Source organism: Pogonomyrmex barbatus, unplaced genomic scaffold (genome assembly GCF_055798465.1).
Source record: "Pogonomyrmex barbatus isolate J1 unplaced genomic scaffold, ASM5579846v1 scaffold2, whole genome shotgun sequence".
NCBI lineage: Eukaryota > Metazoa > Arthropoda > Insecta > Hymenoptera > Formicidae > Pogonomyrmex > Pogonomyrmex barbatus.
This window is the reverse complement of record NW_028297116.1, coordinates 13,783,040-13,799,930: the sequence shown is the minus strand read 5'-3', so window position 1 is coordinate 13,799,930 and position 16,891 is coordinate 13,783,040.

Below are 16,891 nucleotides of genomic sequence, written 5' to 3'. Positions count from 1 at the left end.
AATCTTATATAAATTATTTTTATGCAATATTCAATGCTTAAAGTTTTAGAGTTATGTCTTGCAGCAACTTCTAAAACTATCTTCCGATTTTCGATTCACTTCTTTCATAATCCGACGTAATCCTTTGTGGCCATGCATAGAAATATCGAGTGAAAGCACGAGAAAGATAGAAATATAACAAGCTGGAAGGATTTGCATTTATATTTTTATCATTATTCTCAAATCCATGTAGAAGAAGCGACGCTGAATTTCAACTAAGACAAGCCATTTATTCTCGCGGAAAAAGATATAAACGAGCAACGAAAAATAATGTTCACTTTACATTTTGCAACTCGGTTGTTTTATAGTATATATTACTTACGAAGAAAAATATTCAAGATTATATTATGTTTTCAAAAGTATTAAAAGTTTAAATTACCTAATTTAAAATATCTGGAATCAATTTGTTTTCTAAGCTTTGCAAATTTAACGTAACGTTAAGCGTAACGTTTTGTATATTCGAAATTGGATAGAGTTGGAGTAAAATTTTATATGTTTGCGTACAAACAAAATGTTGTATATATATAGGGAAAACCGATAAATTGGGCTAGCGTGCATATAAAGGGTGCGGAAAACTTTGCCATGAAAAACTGTCGATACCAGTTTGCCAAGCGTCGCTTAACGCACGAGTTCTTCCAGCGAATGAGAAACTTAATCTGAAGCTTAAGTGAGGGAAAATTTATATGAGCATCTCTCTCTCTCTCTCTCTCTCTCTCTCTCTCTCTCTCTCATTCTCTTTCAAATTACCCCTATTATCACGACCCTAGTCGTTTCGTTTTTTGAATTACGGGAAGTGAGGTCAAAAACTTTCTTACCGGATAATCCCGTACATTTGCTCGTACCTGGCCATATGTTACTAGTAATGCATGCGAAATTGAATTAATGGATCGATCTCGTCAGTGTGCCATAAATTATGATGATTATTTCAATTCGTAAAATTCTCCCTTCAGTAAACGAACAACTTTTCCAATTTTGTTTCTACGTAGACCGATTTCTCATTTCATAATTATCCTCGTTATAAAATAGAAGCATAATTGGTTTCTGTAAAATATAATGAATGCTCGCTCTTTTTGTTGCTTTCAGTAGCCTTCATATTATCATTTAAATATAAAATTGTTACGTTATGATTCTACTTCACAAAGTTACTTTACAAAGCAGATGATTAGGAAACAAAAATGCTATGCAACATAATAAAATTTAAAAAAATGAATTTTTTTAACAAAATTATAAATAATTTTTCTTATTAACATTTGCATTATTTTTATTGTTTCATATATAATATAAAAGTTATTCATAAATAAGAGTGATTATGAAAAATAAAATATAAAAATAAAAATAAAATATTTATAAGAATAAATATAATTAACAATTATTAGCGTTTCATCTGCTAAATAAATAAATTAAAATATGTCATTAAAATTTCTTTACGAAATCTCTTAATAAAATAAAATATAATAAATTACTTACATTTTGTGTAGTTATTCCACCTCATGCCTTCCTGGATCCACTTTTTAGAATCTTTTTTGCATAGAGTTTGCAAAAATACATTAATTACAAAATTCTTAAGTTACCCGTGCATTATGATCCAATTAATAAAATCAAATTAATAAATATAATCAAGACGTAATTATGTAAAAATATCCAATCAAAGTTGAATATTCAAATTCAAAACTAATGAGCAAATTACGTTTAAATTACTAAAATTCAAAAAGTATATTAAAAGGTATATATGAAAAATTTAGGGAGATGTATTAAAAGGAGACATATTAAGGTATATTAAAAAAAAATCTTTATCATAATCATAAATTAATATTACCATAAAACAATAATTTACAATTTTCATTTTGATTTCTAAAAGGAGTAAGTCACGTGAGATAGTTGCCTCGATAAATAGCCGGGATTAATCATCGGGATTTAATTACTCGCGCGAATTAATAGACAGTAATTGTAGGAAATAATCGGATTCGACGTATATCCCCTATACATTGATGCAACGCATCTCGATGCACAATGTGATGAAACACGAAACGATTTACGCCACGATTTACCATTCGAATGACAACGCGGCGACCTCGCGCGCTTACGTTGTAACGTGCCTCCATCGAAACAAAGCAAAACAGTATTTCGGTCTGTGGATATTTCGTTAGAAAATGTACATTCGGTTATTTTAAAATACGAAGTATCTCTGGTGGAAGTATCTCTCTCTCTCTCTTTCTCTCTATCTCTCTGTGTACGGTCGGCCTTGATGTTTATTTTGATAGCAGCGCACTGCGACGTAGCCGCTGCCGCTTTTATCATTCTCATGGTATTCTCATGGAAATTCGATCCGGCAGGAAAAGACGCGAATCATATGTTCTTGTTATGTCCATACGATTCGTATGTTTATTCTAAAGGACAGTCCTTTATTTCAGGTAGCTGTTCTTTAGATTTATTTATTTTTTCAAAACTCAATTTTATCTTTTATTTGTTCTTTATTTTATTTAATCCTTTATTTTACGGAAAATAAATCTTTTTTAATTAAAGTTTCAATGTCTAATGAGTAAGTTTTTAAAGTAAAATACATAAAATAAAAAAAATATATAAATATAGTTTGTGTCTTAATTTTTCTTATTCTTCTTAATTTTTTTAAGTTATTCGGATTAGATCCGTTTTCATTTTTTATTATCTCGAACGTATTTCAAATTTAAATAAAAGGTATTTATTCCAGTATAGTCGAATCAATTTAAAACTATTAGAAAACTGCACGTATTTTATTTTGGTACGCAGAAAAATTTCGTAATGCGTAGAGTCACACTGATAGTCACAAACTTGAAAACATATAGAAAGAACAAATCTCTAAAATTTTCAGATTTGTTCTTTATTTTCTGTATTGTCCACATTTTATTTCGCAGAAAATATGGTCACCGTAGTTATTTATCAAAATAAGTTTCGCAAACATCTTTGCGACAGTGAATTTTCCTCAAACACGTCAAGACTTTTCCTTTACTGCTGCGTGTCCAATAACGGGACGGACAGTTTATTGGCAATAATCGCAACTATATGAAAAGCAATCGATAACGATCATCTGTATCAATTATAAATATCGGAACTTATTGCCGGTGGCAATATCACATGTTACTGTAGCGAACAAAATACAATATTTTGTAATAATATGAACCAAACATATAACAATAACGAGTATCCCATTTGACGGATTATACATTTGACATTTATCTTTTTGGAAAATGTTTCTTTAGCAATTACATTTGCACTCCTATTTTTTCAACTTGTTCTTACAAAGAACGCAAATGTCTTTAAAATTCAACAATTTTTTGACTCATCTAATTCTCATATTTCGCTGTAGTCATGTTAATCATATTCCTTCTTTTTTTTTTTTTTTAGGAATAATGGTAAAATTCAGATCGTAGATCTTTTTGTTAATCCGACTACCATTAATAAAATATTAAAATATTTTTCCTTGACGATTTAAATCGCGACAGCTAGCTATCTCATCCTCCTTTTTATCACCTACATCGAATCACTCTTCCGTCCTCATCTCATTTCCATCCCTTGCCTCCCTTGCGTATCTACTTGACATGGACTCGGATTACCGCAATCGTTCTTTGCGGTAATGAGAAATAATTATCGGGAAATCGGAGCCATGCCGAACGAGGAATACCCATCTCTTCCTCTCAGTAGAGATTTCTCTCTTTGCTGGCTTATCAAATCGGATTTATTGTATTAAGTCGTTACCCACACCGTTCCGGATACGCGCATCTCGCCGTTGCTTTAGCTGTCTCTAGCAATTTAATTCTCTTCGTGTTGGCGTAGATCAGATTGCGTTTCGCGATGATGTATAGATACGTATGCGAGTACGTTTGATACGCAAAATTTATATCCCGAATAGGATATGTGTAAGCGGGATATTAGTCACACTCAAGATGAAATTCTCTTAACAATATATTCTAATAAATTCATTTATTTATAAGTACACAGACTTACACAGATTTGCGATTATTATATATTTTGAACTAGCTTAATTGAACAATTTTATGAAATTTTTATAAATTTTATATAATTTTTATAAAAAGTCAGAGATTAATTAAAGAATAAAAACAACTTTAAATTAAGGTATGTTTTTAATCTAAAATATTTGTGACATGTTTATTGAATCTACTTGTTACAATTCTGCAATGCAATTCTCTCGCATTAAAAAGGGTAATTAAATTTAATGAAGATTTCTTTTTAAATGTGCAATAAAAGAATATTTTATGTGAAAAGTTTATATTTTCTTTTTCGTATAAAAAAATCATAAAGGCCTTAAAGATATCAGCGATTTACAAGCCAGATTTTATGACGCAATTTGATGCTTAAGATCATTTACAAATCGTAGATCTTTCTTACTTTTTTTGAAAAGCCTTTTCGGCTTTTTGGAAATGTATTCACGTCACTTTAATCTAAAAACCTAAAGCTGAATGCAACGAGAAAAATATAGATCGCAGCGGAACTTTTCCAACTTTAAGAAACATAAATTAAGGTAGTCGGTAGAAGAATATATATATTTCTCTCCTAGATGTTAATAATATTCCGAGAGTATACTTACCTTACCACTAGACTCAATTTGTCCTAATTCTCGAAAGTAAAAAATAGAAGATATAATTCACTTTAAATCATTGTTGTATCTTTTCAGAAAATAATAAATAAAAATGTATAAAATATATAAAAGGTTCTTTAATTATATGTTATCCATACATTTACAAATATATTAATTAACAATAATTAAAATAATAGTATTGCACAAATTAGAATGTAAGAAAATGCATGTTTAAAATTTTTTTTATTTTAACCATTTTCAATGAAAAATATTCGAACCACATTTCGCATTCTTTGACCTCAATTCCTTGCTACGTAAGTACTCTCTTGTTGTCCTAAGCGGAAGTCCCAACGTGACGAATCGCAATTCTAAAAAGCGCCGAGGACGATTTTATCCAACTGAAGTAGCCATTTGTATACAAGAACTCATAAAATCCCAGTATACAACTTTACAAGCCAATAAAAAGAATTCTTCAAAATTATGTAATGTGGAGATATTCGCGAGTAGAACGAACGCGATCTCATTACGTAAATTTCTTTTGAAACAACTGCGTCATAAGTTATTTAAAGAATAAGATATAATGCATATCAAAGCTGTATAAAGATAATGATCTTTTGTTGAAATATCTTTATTGCAAATATAAAAGGGCTTGTTGCCCTTTAATTAAATAAATTATCACAATAGCGCGGAACGAGGTTACATTAAGTCTTTCATCGTTGAAAAAAAATCAATTAACAGGCAAGATTTATGAATCTATATTATAATAATAACCGGGACATCGAGTGTGCTTTTATTATCTTATAGTCCGAGAGGGATGTAAGCTGCAAAGGAGGATGCTGCCGGATCGTTACAACATGCGCACACTTTCGCAGTGTATTCTCATTACAATAATGGATATTACCACACAAACTGGTTGCATTATATTTTCCTTATTCCGGCTCCGCCGTAAGAAATGTCGGAGTTGGATTTATAGCACGCGGACAGAAATCCATAAAGCTGGTGCGCGTCAGACTTTAATTATTTCCCATTTTATAGAAAATCGGAGATTCGCTGCCTCGCAAAACAGCTGCCTCGCTCTATACAAAATCCCTCCCTATTTCGTAACCCTGAAAAAAAAAAGTTCAAGTAACTTCGTAACCACTTTTGTCCGCGGCCGGGATCGATGGGCACAACAATTTATTTGTTCCCACTTACTACGTAAGTTTGTAACTTCTTGATGAACTTTGCTGGCATGATGCTTTGAGTCCGTGGACTTCGTTACAAATATTCGGCCAAGAGGCGCCGTGGGCGATTCAATACAATAGTTAACTTAGCGAAGACATGGCGAAGCCATTGCCGAGGCAATATGGCAGGGTTGTCGTAGACGAACTTCCGATCGACTCATCGCTCGTGATACGGTCTCTTTAATCCGGTTCCGTTCGTGGAATCCTAATTTTCCAATTGCGATATTGCGGCTCTATTCAGAACCTCGGACAAAGTCGAGAAATGAGAATTGTCCCTTCTCGTAATTTAGTTGCGACGAAATTTGTCAGTTTTCATCGTGCGCGTGTTCTATGTGAATTTTTTTCTTAATATCATATCATTATTAATTCTCTCTCTTTCTCTCTAAGAAGACATGGAACGTCGTTGCAATGTTTCTTCAGAGTATTCACTGGTAAGAATTTTAAAAACGTGAAACTGAGATAGAGCTTTACCCCAAGCTGTTTCGAGACGTAGATATTTTATTACAGATATAAGTTGATAGGTTTGTTAGCTATATTTAAGTCTAAATTGCCAACGAAATTTCTAGCGCTAGTATTACAACGTACAGTACAATATAATCTGAATAAAATCTAATTTTTCAAATTAAAAAAAAAATAACAAAATTAATTAAGTTTCACGTATATTATATTATTAATATACAAATACAAAGGCATGACAAAATTATTTTTCTGAACAGAAATAAACAAACAACCCTAGACACACCCAAAAAATTCAAGTGTTAAATTTTCGTTACGTCGATAAGTCCACTGTGAACGTACAATTAAAATTACGAGATTTTTCTATCTCCAAAGCTGGTTTAAAATCTTTTCAGTGTAAAACGTATCAACACGTCAATAAAAAAATCGCTATCAGCGGACTTCTTTTCTCAGAGAGGTATTAGACTCGCAATGCCGCCCACGTGCGGAATAAAGTCCTCCGACATAAAAAAATCATCTGTGCCCAGTTCTAATCCGCGTTATTTCACACGCGGTATACTCCGCGCGCTAACAAATGCGGCCGGTCGTCACCGCACCGGTGTAATAGTCTTATTGGTCGGCGAAGCGTGACCCGATGCTGTTAACCCGCCGAAATTGAATCGTTATGAAGGTTAACACGCTTCTGTAAGACCGTAATAACGCGTTGCCGTCGCGGCGGCGGCGCCTCGTGGCGAGCTCGAAAGCGCGGCGAAAGAACGGCGTCATAAAAGTCCCGGCACGTGCGCGACCGCATCGGGAAGTAGGGAGGCCATTGCTACGAGTCGCACCGTCAATCACGTCGACTTTCCGCTGGGCGGAAAGTAAAGGCGCCGTAATCCGCGACGGCGTAAACGTCAATACATCACCATTTCCGGACCGGTGTCAGAAATTTCGGATGCCTGCGAGCGCCAGCGTCATCGAGATAAAGCTCTCCTCGACGAGAATCGTCCCTTTTTTGCGAGGATCATCCGCGTCATGTACAAATCTCGACGATCTCTTGTCAGATATATATATATATATATATAAAATAGAGTATACCTTTGTTCCTGCACGTATTCTTAATTTCGCACAATTTTAAAAAGTTTCGCAATTCATTCGTAGGCTTTCTCTGATTCTTGATTCTTTTCTTAGAGGAAATTATGAAAAAGAAATATGTAAAACTGATTTTCGCTTAAATTATATCTTTAAATGATATAACAAAATAAATAGGATAAGAGTGAATATAAAGATTTATTAATAAAGTTTGTAAAATAGAGAGAGTTTTAATTGTTAAGCGATCCTCGTGAGTCAAATAAATGGCTGCTGAATAAATCAAAATCACAATAATTAGGAAATACTTGATGAGTATTGGCATAATCAGATTATGAAGACAGTTGAAAAATTCATCGATAACTGTCTCTAACTAGTAAAATAATTTTTGCGATAAAAGTAAACAATGTTTTATAAAGTAAAGATACAAAATTATGAAAACTTTAATAAAAACTTTAAGATAAAAAATCGAAATAAAAGTATTTGCTGATGAAGAAAACGTATTGAAGTATTCCACATAATACAAGGTTTCTTAATTAAGTTTCTCATCTCCATAGTAGAATCTCCACAATCATACTCAGAGTTTATTAAGTTAAATTTACTTTAATTCTTCAAGCTTCAATTTCATTTAATATTGACAAGTGCGACAGCGCTTTAAAATTGGAAATAAAAGAGTTTCTTTAGCTTTTTCATTTTTACTCTCGTCATTTATTCTTGTGCAAAGAATAAAAAAAAAATCATCGCGTATAAAAGAAAACTACTGTGAAAATAGAAATGAACTGTGCGTCATATTATCTCATGATAAAAAAAAAGGAAAAAGACACGATTGTACAGTAAAACTCTACGATAAAACCTTAAAACATTTAACAATTTGATGATTTTACAATTTCACATCGATTCCATTTTGAATGCTATAAAATTTATAACAATAAGCGAATTTTCTCTATTCAAGCCATTCTCATACAAAATTTTTCATATATTGATTTTTATGTAATCTTTATTTTTATTATCAAATTGTTTTTCCATCAGTTTAAAAAATATTTTATGGATGTAAATAAAATCAGTTAAATGAAATAAATAAAATATGTATTCTTAAAAATAAAAATTTAAAAATAAATTTTAATGTAATGTCGATATAACTTCAAAGTTATAATGATCTACAAAAGAATAGAAATAAATATTTAAATGAATATTTAAAAGATACGGTCATGAAACTTTATAATATTATATATAATTTGAAAGTTAAGCAGTAAGGACTTAATGAATATCGAAATATAAAAAGCATGTAGCCGCGATGAGATTATTGGAAAGATGCGTACATGTTAGCCTGTAATATCATCCTACGTTTCTATCCAACTTGAGACAAACTTGAGATTTCATCAAACTTTATGATGTCATCACCGTAGTATCGTCAAGCGCTTCTCTACTTTTCTTATTACATTTTCCCGATACATATTCTTGATGATACATATGCACGATATATAAAATGCTCCATTTTTCTATATTACAATCTTTTTGTTGACAAACAATGTGTACAGGAGCCAAGAGAAGTAAAATGCATTGCGCTTCTTATTTCGGTGAGACCACGCGAGAATGTTTCCAATTCGTCCGAAGAAGTTATATAATATTTATCTTACATCTCTACGCGAATTCTGATTAATTTATACATACATTCATAGATCTCATAAAACCAAATAGATTAGTAGATTTAGATTAGTAGATTTATATTATTAGTTATTTCAATATATAAACAGCGACCGACACCTAGCTTGGCTCGTACAATCCAGTTTATTATACACGTCGATTTTACATCTTCCGAGCCTCACGACCATTATTATTGTATTTCAAGTAGATTAATTAATTTTCTGATAAATATAATAACATACATTTTCATCGTAACGAATGAATGTCTTTTATGGATGATAAGAGATGGTAAGGGTAAACTCATCTGACACCGAAATGAAATTATTTGACCATTATTCTATTCGTGCCTAAAAGATATATCTTCTATCGCATATCCAACTGCTCATTCCTCTCCTATGACCTACCGCAACTATTTCTTCAATGCTGAGGTCATCACCTATCGAACAAACCACCCACTATAACTGAAAGCGCATACTCTAAATACTATCGTATATATCGAATGTACTATCCTCTCCAGAATTCCACTCACGCTCATGGCAAAAATACAGTGCTTCAGCGATGACTTCGGAATTTCTATATAAAAAGTACTTATGAGCAAAAATGTGATCTCTAAAGAAAAGCTAAGACGTCAGCTTATACATTTTAAATAGGTGTTTTATCACAATCTTTTCTTTTTATTTAGCCATTATTTTTTTTTTTAAAGAAGATAAAAGTACGAAAAAAATCTGTGTTTCAAGAAGAAGATTTAACATAAAATTATTTTGAAAATTATTATGAAAATAATTATAAAAATTATTATACTGTGTATTAATATTATATTTTTCAAATTTTGTATTAAGTTATTTAACTATTTTGAAAATAGACATTAATCCCTCCTTTCGTGCAAGACTATTTCATTGATTAAGTTAATAAAATTAAAAATTGGTGAAATATTGCATTATTTCATCTTTAATATAAAAACTATAATTACATTATTTATTACGCATTATTTATTACTTATTTTATACATTTTCAGAAATAGACATTTCTATACACGTTCTTTAATTTTTTTATTTAAGTGGAGAAGAGGAAGAATATATATTTTAAATATAAAAATTGTCGAGATATATTTCGTAATTTCATGAATATACATTTCAAATAATTCGATTTGCTCATAATTTTTTCAATTACTGATCGACTGATTTTATAATTTGCCATGCGAAAGTGTCTTCTCAATAAAAATAAGAAGAAAAAAGAATAGGTTACGCGCTCGTAGAACTCGGAACAGTTACTAATTGTGATTATTAAATTAAAGAGAGTGACTTTTTGCATGTAGTGCCAATTACATTTAACAATTTTTTTTTAATTAAAATAGGTCAGCGATTAAGTTATTGAGTTTCAAACACATTATCAAAATTGAGTATAAAATTATGATAATGTCAGCGTTCTCGCTAGGGTTTATTCGTGCGATTAATCGCATGTTGATTTTACTTTAATATATAATTAATTACGATCGGACGAGAATGGCATCATCGACTTTAAACGATATATATGCATATTATGGATGCATATATGCATACAAAATTGCAAGTTGTTATTATGTTAAAATTTGATATAGTAATCTTCACCTGATTGATATGATTTTGTGGATTATAAAGCACTAAAGTTTAAAAGCTGAAGTTTTTAATAATTATGAAATATAAATAAAAGAGATACGTATTAATAATATTAATATTTTATATTTATTTATTTGATTGATAATCACAGTACATAAGTTTAACATAAATTATTTATTATGAATTATCATTATTTTGATTTGACATTATTTTACACAGTATTTTGTAATGATAAATATTGGACAATGACATATTTGCATTTTATACTAGTATATTGTGTTATTTCATTTTGTATAAGAATATATCATTTTTAATCATTTGCTTTTTTAGTTGTAATTTGTATTTAATGTTTGATTTGAGAAAGTTTTGGAGATATAAGTCAATTATTGTTATAAAAGAAATCTCGAAAAATATCATTTCAATCTCTATATTTACTTCAGCTTATATTTTAATACCTCGTGTTAAAATGCGACTTCGCCGTAAGAAATGCACTGAATATTCATAAAAAATTCTTTTAACGTGATTATTTTTTATTTTTTTATTTTCTCTTTTGCACTTTGCCTTAACGAATCTTAATTAACTACACAATGAACTTATGCCGTACTTGTCTGATTTCTTGAATTCTCAAACCTATATATAAACATAATTATATTTTAAAATTATATTTTAAAAGAAATTTATACAAATAGTTAACATTTCAGTCTTTTACAAAGTTATGTAATCTTTATACAATTAATGTTTTCTTATTTTTTTTATAAAAATAAATTTTTTTCATATTATCATTGAATTAAAATTAAAAATTTATTGCATAACTTTTACCTTTTTGCATAGAGAATTACGACGCATTTTGAACGCATACCTAAAATATGCAAATTTTTCACATATTTTATTTGCAAGATCTTTTTTTCTGTATTTAACTAAAATATTAAGTAATAGCTTGAATTAGAATCCGACTGTGCTGGATAATTTTGCCAGCAAAAGCAATTGCTGACGACGACGCTCCTGCAAAATGTATGACGACACAATGTGTGATTCCTCTTCAAAACTCTCGCGTTTGCAATCATTTTAGGGAACTTCCGCTTTATTTAGGGATTCAACTTTGGCTTCATTTATTTCGTGAATCATGAATGGCCGCCGGGAATCGAAACAAGAGCTTACCGTGTGAAATATAAACGGAAATACAAAACTGTATGGGCGCTCGGGTGATAAATAGCTAGCCAACATGCCGCGGTCTTTCGTTTCGTTCAGCAATCGAGAAGTTCATAAATTACGAGGCGTACCAGAGTAAATAACCAGGAGTCTCGCTTAGTTTGAACGAAATATCGCACTTTCGAGTTTAGTGAACCATAGGTTGATCAATTGTTTTCGACCGATCGCTATTTACATTGTTAAATTGTCATTGTCGATAGATGTACAAGTTCGCACCAATTCAACATTAAAGATCTTTGATGAAATAAGTACACACAATAATAAATAAAAAATAAAAAATCTTTTTGACAATCTTTAGGTTGATACAATAAATGTCTGGCGAAAAATTTATTTGATCTCGAGATTTTTAAATACATTTAATATATATATATATATATATATATATATATATATATATAAAACTCATTCTATAATTCTAATATTTATATATAATATAATATAATATAATATAATACAATTGTATTGTATATATATATATATATATATATATATATATATATATATATATATATATATATATACAATTCCTGTAACATAAATCATTTGGAAATGAGAAATGCTCATTTTAGGAATGTGTCACATTGTACCATTAAAAAATTGTAATAAAGAAATTATTTAATAGTACTATTACATAATAATATATTATTAATGTAAAATAATTTAGTCTCATAATAATTAAAAAGATCACAATATAATAAAGAATATCATCCATATATTTATGAAAATTTTTATCAATATAACATGATTTTTCCGAACACTTTAATGTTTGTAAAAAATTATTTTAGAAAAATTCGTTGAAAATACAAGAAGAAAGATATGAGATAAAAAGTAACTCACAAAAATAGATGAACAGAAATGAATTATAATGCATATGAATAATTACTATTATTTCTTCACGCACGTATAAAAAATATGTAAAAGAATAATATGAATAATATGACTTCATGCTCGTGACAATTATATTTTTTATTGCTTATTATAATTAAGAAACAAAATCAGATCTAAAAAATTTTAGTTTAAAGTGATAGAATTAAAATAGTATTTTCAAAATAAGTTTTAGTCAATGAAAATTTTGAATGAGAAAAGTGTTTATGCTAAGCTTAATGCTAAAAATCTTTTTAGAACTTATAAAATGAATTTATAAATAATTCACATGAACTGATAAATCTAGGAATCATGATATGCAAATATTTTGCGAAATGATAATTATGTCACATCAATTTCATTATTTGAGGATTATTATTTACAATTAGACCAATAAGACCAATAAACGATTACCAATAAACGAAATAAACGGATATGTTTACTATTATTATATTAATTACTAATATGTTTACTATTATATTAATTACTTATTGTAATTACTATTATACTAATTACAATAATAGAGAGATATACTTTATCTCGTATAAAATAAATCAACTATATTTTCCTACGATCTTATTAAACTAAAAATCGTGTACTATTTCCTATGACCGTAATTTAATCTTATTGACGCTCATATTTAAATTAACTTTGCCTTTGTGAATTAAAATTAAACGATACATTGTTATAAATAGAAATTGAGCGAATTCTCTAACAAGATGAAATCGCGTAATCATGTGAAAACACGTGCACGAAATTTAATAACACAGTTCGATGAAGCAGCGCCGAAAAATCGACTGTACAAAAAGAGAGGAGAGATAAATAATCAATACAAAATAATATGAAATAGGAAGTGGATATCAGTGGATAATTTTTCTCGTGCATTTGATACGACATAAATTCATTCGATATAAACATAGCGAAAAATGTTATCGTTAAGCGGAACGTTGGCTTTAGTTACGAAAACAATAGTTTTTAGACTTAATAATCGTTTCTCTTTCGCCCCGTTTTCAAACGGGCAATAAATAATAAAATATTTAAGAAGAAACATTAATAATTTAATAATATAAATCGATATTGCTTCAAGAATTAAATTTAATAAATTATTTCAACTTATATAAATATTTTATTCTTTTCAATCGATTTTAAAATATTTAATTTTAATTTAATTTTTAATGAAGTAAACTACGTCGTATTATAAATGAAAATTAATATTCAACAAAACATTCAACAAAAAGTATGATCGAATTTAATTAAATTGCCTTTCGATCTTATAATTAATAAAATAATATTAAAATTATAATTAATAATTATATTATATAATAATAATAATAATATATATAATAATATATATAATAACATATAATAATAATAATAATTATTATATTAATATTAAAATTATAAGAAAATTTAAAAAACACATTATTATTGTAGTACGTAACCATATTTTTTAGCATTATAATAATCAAAGTAGAATATTAAAATATTATTTTGAATGAGAATTATTGCGTACATTATTGATGTCATAGTAATGTTCATTACCCTGTTCTATTAGAAAAGTCATAAATATATAATTGCATTGATGATTATATATTTATGATGCTATGACACAAATGCGTTATTAATTATTAATTTCATATGATAATAAAAGTATGATCAAAAATCAATTACCATGTTCTCATATGAACGACGTAGCTAATTATTGCATCATGTAATATTTCGTTATGTTGCAGATACAAGAACACATTTCGCTCACAATTATATTTTTATTGTCACATTATATCAATGCAAGAGATGATATATAAAGGAAAGTATGTAATTTTAATATAAAATAAGATAGTAATTATAAAAAGCAATCAGGAAACAAATATCATGAAGAAAATTATATTTATTGTAATTGTATTAATTCCATAATATTTGGACCTTATTTTCTCTCTCTCTCTCTCTCTTTTTGTAATTTCCATTAGTAATATTACAAAGTAATATATACAATGATACACAATATTACATTATTAATAATATTCTTTGCGATTTTAAAACTTATAAAATTATTAAGATTATAAAATTTATATATTTTTGTATAATATTTGTATTGCATATATATATATATATATATATATATATATATATATAGCTTATATGATGTTTTTTTCAATATCGAGATTTCAAGTTTAATTCAAAAGGCACAAATTAAAAATTAATATGAACAGTAATTATTTCAACGAGACTTAAATCGTCATTTATATAACTATTAATTTGAATAAATTAATTAAATATATTAACTATTAATTACATTTTTATTAATTATTACAGTTGTTATTTTATAACATTAAAATTATTAATTCTTTTTCTTCTTTAATTTTCTTAATTCTTGTATTTTACCTTAATATCTCTAATGTAAACGCTGGTTATTTTGTTTTCTTCTTTTTTTTGTATTTCAAGACAATCTTGCGCGAGAAGAAAGTCGCGTCATTTCCGGTCATAAATTAAAGTCTGCCTCTGTCGTAAACGATAATTGCAACCCTGCCGGACAGCAAATTAAACGAGTGCGGGGACAATGAGAGCGAAACACAAAGGCGACTGAGTACGACCGTCGCGAGTGAAGAGAACGATGACGAGCGAACGTGACTTCTAACTAGAGGACCAAGAGGAACATAAAGCGAAAGGTTAAAAAGGCGAAACAACCGCCGAGAGTGGTGACCAGTACTGTCGACATTCACAATTGTGTGGTAAAAATCCTCTTGATGCAAAGTCAGCCTTCTTAATAAAATAAAAAAGAATTAAATAAAATGCAGAAAATATGTGGAGAAAATCTGTTTTTATTTCGTAGACGATATAACGAAAAAGAAATAAGAAGATATAACGAAAAAAAAAAAATAAAATAAAAAACAAAAGAATATAATGTAACTAAACAGATGTTAGTAAAAAGATATTAAAGTTTAATAAAGTTTACGCTAATAATCTTTGAAAGTAATAAACTTTCTTTATAAAGCAATTATTAGAAATATTTTTTATTTCAGATTTTAATAAATTAAAGAATAATAATATTTTTCAAGAAGAAACTGTTACATTAGCCATAATGATTTCGTGGGATACCATTGTGTGCTAAACGCGTAAACTGTAACGGAGAATCCTGTTAAATCTACTGATTGCAGCGGTTCAACAATATTTGCAATGCACTTGCATTCAACATTTAGCATTCGATATATCGCTTTGAATATCTCCATCATTGCAGTAAATTTCGCGGAATTAGAATTACGATTAACCAAGAGATTAGTCGTTCCTTTCGTGAAATTATACTTTTTGCTTTGCATTTTGACTTGAGATCGAAATTACTCGTGTGAAATGGGATGTAATGAGAAGATGAGAATTCCAAACTTGTGCGAATATCAATTACAAATTAAATAAATTCCAGTCCAGATCCAATAATGTCCGATTTAAACGTTGAAAGAAAGACTGTGAAATTTTTTGTATTTAAGTTGCCGATTTTCTCGTAATTTTTTATTTTTTATTTTTTTTGGTAACTTTTTTGGTAATATTTTATATATTTGAAAACAAATATATAAATATAGATAATTAAATATCACAATTATTCATAAATTTATGAAAAAAATTATATTGCAGCATAACCGCATAATTAATAGCTTTTTGCTTTGTTATACTATGTAGTAATTTCATTGTTTAAGATGTATTCCATATTGATAGTCGACGTACTTTACTTTTATTACGTAATAACTTTTTAATAATCTTTAATATTGTTTAAATATGCTAATAATGTTGGAGAGAAGTTGTTGCGCCGCTTGTTTCTATCGATTTTCATCTCTAACGTTAACATTAGATTTGCATTTGCTACCTATTTGCATAAATTTCTATGCTAATTATTCCCTTCTCCCTCTTTCCCTTTGAAATCCCATAAGTCTAACTATTATATTTCTCTATTCAATTTCATAACAATTATTCCCAGTTTGATCGAAAATTTATGGCAGTTATATATTTTGAATTATTTGCATTATTATCAAAACTTTATATATAATTCTAATAAAAAGATATTCTTTACCCTGATTTTAAAATTTGCCTTAGAAAAATTTAATTATATATCTTTTCTTATTATTCTCTAAATCTTCATATTTGACGTCAAACTCTGTAAAAATATTTTTTTATCATCTGTCAAAACTTTGGATAGTTCGACGTTAAATATTCGCAATTGAGAGCTGATCAGA